This window comes from Neopsephotus bourkii, unplaced genomic scaffold (genome assembly GCF_033783945.1).
Source record: "Neopsephotus bourkii isolate Nb327-2 ecotype Australia unplaced genomic scaffold, CSIRO-AGI_Nbou_v1 NB_1036, whole genome shotgun sequence".
Lineage (NCBI taxonomy): Eukaryota > Metazoa > Chordata > Aves > Psittaciformes > Psittacidae > Neopsephotus > Neopsephotus bourkii.
The window spans coordinates 1,187,311-1,192,037 of NW_026901525.1; positions in this window are offsets into that span (position 1 = coordinate 1,187,311).

Sequence of the window (4,727 nt, forward strand, 5' to 3'; positions counted from 1 at the left end):
TAGCCACCCTTTAAATACTGGAGTCTATATACTGAGGAGCTGTTAGGAACATCACTGTCTTGACCCTCAGACTAACTCAGTCCTCTGAACACTCCATGGACACTGTGCCTCTCAGGGATTTCACATGAGTAAATTGGCCAACACTCCCTTTCCAAGGCTGCCTGTGATCCTTCCATGGAAGATCTTCCATGATCTTCCATGTTCCCATTCTCCTACTCTTTGCTCCAATCAGGTTTTCATCTTCCAGCACAAAGGAACCAACACTTTTTAGTTGCTGTGGTTTACGCATCAACCTCTGCAGGCCTTCTTGCAGGTCCTCCATCTTTTCACCATTGTTCGCTCAAGGGCTTAGATGGAGCATCTCACCTTGTGTGAGGTATCACACCTCAGGTTTTCTTCACAGCGGGTCAAATCCTGTGATAGACAATATTAAGATGAGGACTTTTGACTCAAGAAACCCCCTGGTGATGTCTGATACTCCTCTACTACATCAGCCAGCAGTAGATGTGTGTCTTTGCAGCCAATATCGAGTGTATTTTGTCTCCTCACCTCCGTCCCTGTGGGATGCTGTAACTCCAAAGAGCGGTGCCCTGGATGCTCCAGTAAGAGGCTTTCACAAGAAGTGAACATTTTGACTCAGTATCCTGAAGTGAATGCATCTCTTGGGGAAGAGAGGCAGACGCAGACACCATGTCCTGACTTTAAATGCAATGAGTAACTTATCAGAGGCAGTAAGTGGGGATTTGAATTCAGAGATGTAATTTATCTCTAAATACACATCTTCCTATTTAGCTGCGTTTACATCCACCCATATCTCACTGGCTGCAATGTGCCTTATTATCTAGCAGTGCTTACCTTTGATGTGCTGAAAGGCTGTTTGTGCTGGTGATGAGAAAAGCAAGGTGGAAGCAGGCTTTCCAGTGCTGGAGTTTTCTGTTGCATTCTCCTTTGACTGTCTTTCATTTAATGTGTCTAATAAATGGTAGTTTACTGGAATCAAAGAATTGAAGGCTCCTGTTCTCGGTGATGAATACAAGGAATAAGAGGCTTTTATACGTTTTGAAATCTACAGAAAGACTGAGATAGGGGGACAGCTTTCCTATACATGCCTCGTAAGCGAGTGCTTATCCTGAGATAGATGCAGTGATCTGGGCAAGAAAAATCAACATTTCCAAGCAAGCACAATGCTGTCACTAAAGCTGAGCCACAGTGGAAGTACTGCAGGGTCTGAGCCCGTTGTGTGCTGACCTGAAAAGCTTTTTGAAACGCAGGATGGGGTGTCTAAGACTAGCACAGATCTGACTGCTGTTCCCTATTGATTACAGATGGCTGTATAATTTAATGGGGTATTGACAGTCCAGCCCCCCACCACCCCATCTTGGTCCTTATCCTGTTGTAGTGGGGTATCCAAAGCTGAGGATGGAAAGGGCGTCAGAGCCACTGTGGGGACTGCAGTGATCTGGAGTCTGTCCCAGTGGTGGGAGCTGCTTAGAGTGCCCAAAGGCTCTGGAAACCTTCATTACTTCATGCAGCTTCAGCCTGAGCTTAGCTGCATAGCTCACAGCCAGTCTGGAGACAAGAAATGATCCCTTCTTCCTGCCATTTGAGATCAGAGCTCATCACACAGCTAAATACAGAGCTGAAAGTTCTTATTTCACATGGAGATACGGAGACTTTGGGATGCTATTCCCGACCTGTCTTAGGGCTCTTTTCCTTTTCTCTTTGGACACATTGGTGCCATTTGCAGAACAGCCTAAAATGGTGCTGTGTACATGGAGGTCACCCAAGTGTGATCATGCAGAACTGGTCACAGCATGGACAACCTGATTTAGTTGAAGATGTCTCTGCTCATTTTGGGGGGCTGGACTAGATAAGCTTTGGAGGTCCCTTCCAGCCCAAACTAGTCTGTGATTCTATAGATGAATGAATAGGTGGGGTTCCTGATTGAAACATGCTTTATAAACTGTTTCTGGAGAAAAACCAGGATTGGTACATTTAAAACAAAAAGAAGGAGCTAAGGAAGGAGTATTGGCTCCTTCACAACTCCTTTTTGTGTTCCTGCACTGAGGGCTTTATCTCTCGTACTTTCCAGTGCTTCCAGATTACTGCCTCAAAGCACAAAAGCATTAACACCACAAGACTCCTTAATAACTCTGCAGAATTGTTCTGCAAGTGAGCAAAGATAATGGGGGTCTGACAGGTTGAGATCAGGCAGGTGATGGAGGCAGAGGCTGGGAAGGGAGATTTCTCCAGTAAGTCCCAGCATCAGTCTGGGAGAGCAGTTAGAAGAGAGTAATAACTGTCTTTTCTCCTTTTACATGTCACAAGCTATAAATATGAAGCTTCAGCCTCTTTGCATTGCAGAATGAACTGCGTCACTTATCCTGAAGCTATCTTGTTTTAAGCCTCCTCCTGCTGTAGTTACTCTGTTGTGGAGCATCCCACTGCATCACGAATGTCAGCCTTATTCCTATAGTCAAGTTACTTTCCAGACACCATGAACACTCCTCCTCTGAACCACTCGTTTCGTTTGGTGTTGTTTTCTGTGGCCAGGATTCAAAGGGAGTTTTGACTTGGACAAACAGCCCAAGTTCTGTGTCACAAACTGGATGATCAAAACGGAAGGGAAAGGAAAGGAAAACTCATCCGTTTGAAGTGACTGGGGCTGCAGTTTGTTTTGTCAAGCCTAAAGCTTTTCTTTACACTGGCAAAAAGTCAGGGAAAACATTTGCTTAGAGTTACAGCAAAACAGGGGCCAAGCTGCTGCTTTCACTTGCAGCAGAGACACAGGAGCTGGATAAAGTCCTCATAGAATCAGACTGGTTTGTGTTGGAAAGGGCCTTAAGATCATCTAGTTCCAAGCTCCTGCCATCAGCAGGGATGCTCATCTGCAAGGAGCAGTGGGAATGGTAACCCCATTAGCAGGCAATGCTCCTCTCATGGTCAGGATTGGACCAGACCTGTCTGTGGCAGGGAGAGTGCTAAAGAGGCTGAAGGAGAAGAGGTGAGGGCATGGGCACCTGAGACTCCATGAGATTCCTGAAAAGAAAAGGTGTCTGGTGTGTAATGAACATTCACCAAGATCTGGCTGTGGCAGAGGGTGACAGGTCTACCAAACACCTCCACAATGGGTGTCCCCAGCTCCTTTGGCTGTGGGCATCTGCTGACCCGAAAAAAGGAGGAATGAAAGGCATCACTTGTGCATGGGTTGGGGGATGCAGCAGGACTGTGCACACATGTCCTGGGAGCAGGTTAATAGAGAAGGACCCTGGCAAAATGCCTGCCAAAATGAATGTTTTAAACCAGTGGTAGAGTTCCAAGGATGCAAAGATCAATGGAGAAAGAGCCCATTTTTTTTCTTTAAAAACAATAGATTTTAGTCAACGTTGAAGATAATTTTTCTGCCAGGAAATAAGAACTCTTGAAATAGTGGAGATGTATTTTTATTTTAGCAAGCATTTGGCCTGGGATCAGAAGTGCTGAGGTTCTGTAGTTGGCTCCACGTGTAGAGGAGGCTGGGTGAAATGCTCATCACAAGCTCTTGGCATGAGCACACGTGGGAGATGCAGGATATTTTGCATTCCTGTTATGTTCACAGTAACTGCCTCGGTTTCCCCAGCTGCCCAGTGGAGCAGTGAGTTAATATCTTGTATCAGGTGAAGATACGAGTCATTATTGTCAAGAAAAACTCTTTTGGAGGAGCATAGAGAAGGGTAAGAAAGCAAAGAGTGTTTCATACAAACTCTGATGGGATGTGAGGATCTGATGATGCTCTTTTGTTTGGAACTGGGGTTTTATCCTGGAGAAGACCACATGTAAACCACCAGCTGGTTGTGGTGATGGTCTGTGCCAGGCCTGCACCTATTTGGGAGAGATGGATGTGAAACTCCAAGCTGCAAGGCTTGGGGAAAGCAGCTGTGCCATTCTGTTAAGTATCCCAGTTGTTTTTCAAGTCTCATAAAGCGCTTGCTCCTGAAGGCCTGTGGTTATAGGAGCATTTCTTCTCTCATTCAAAGGAAAATGAAGAAAACCCAGTAAATGCAAAGCTTTCTTGTGTGCATGTATTGAAAAAGCCCCACCACTTCATTCAAGCAGACTTACAAAGGTTCAGAAACCAAAAGAAATGCAGAGAGCAGACAGTATCCATTGTTTCAAATCCTCCATGGGTTTCTGAAGCCCAGTTCTTTCTCTGTGCTGTAAAACTGGGCTCATTTCACGTGTTTTCAGGCAATTAACCCCCACATGCCTCGTGTATTTGGCCTGATTCCCCAGCATTGGTTTACCCCTGGAGACTCCTGGCAAGGCAGGAGTGGGTTTGTTGCTTGTGCCTTTTCTGTATAAAACAGAAGGTTTGAGCAACAGTTAAGAGCAAGTAATTACAGACAGATCTATAGCGTTACAATTCAAACCTGCACTGTAACGGCTCCATAAAGTCACCTCGGTTTAGATATACATCGACCCATTTTTCACATTACAAATGAATACTTTTTAAGAGCTATAACTTTCTTGGAGTTCATGAATTTCCGGGATTCATAGCCCTGTACTAGATGGAGGAAGGTGCAGGGGATGCTGCTGTACAGAAAGAAAAAGGAGGGAGAGCGGCAAAGGGAGCTGAGGCAAGAGGCAAAACCATAAATCCTTAGAGATGAGATTTCCACAAGCTGCTTGGAGAAAAAGCTGGGATAAATGTCTGACACACTCAATAAATAGCACTTTGCTTTGGCACC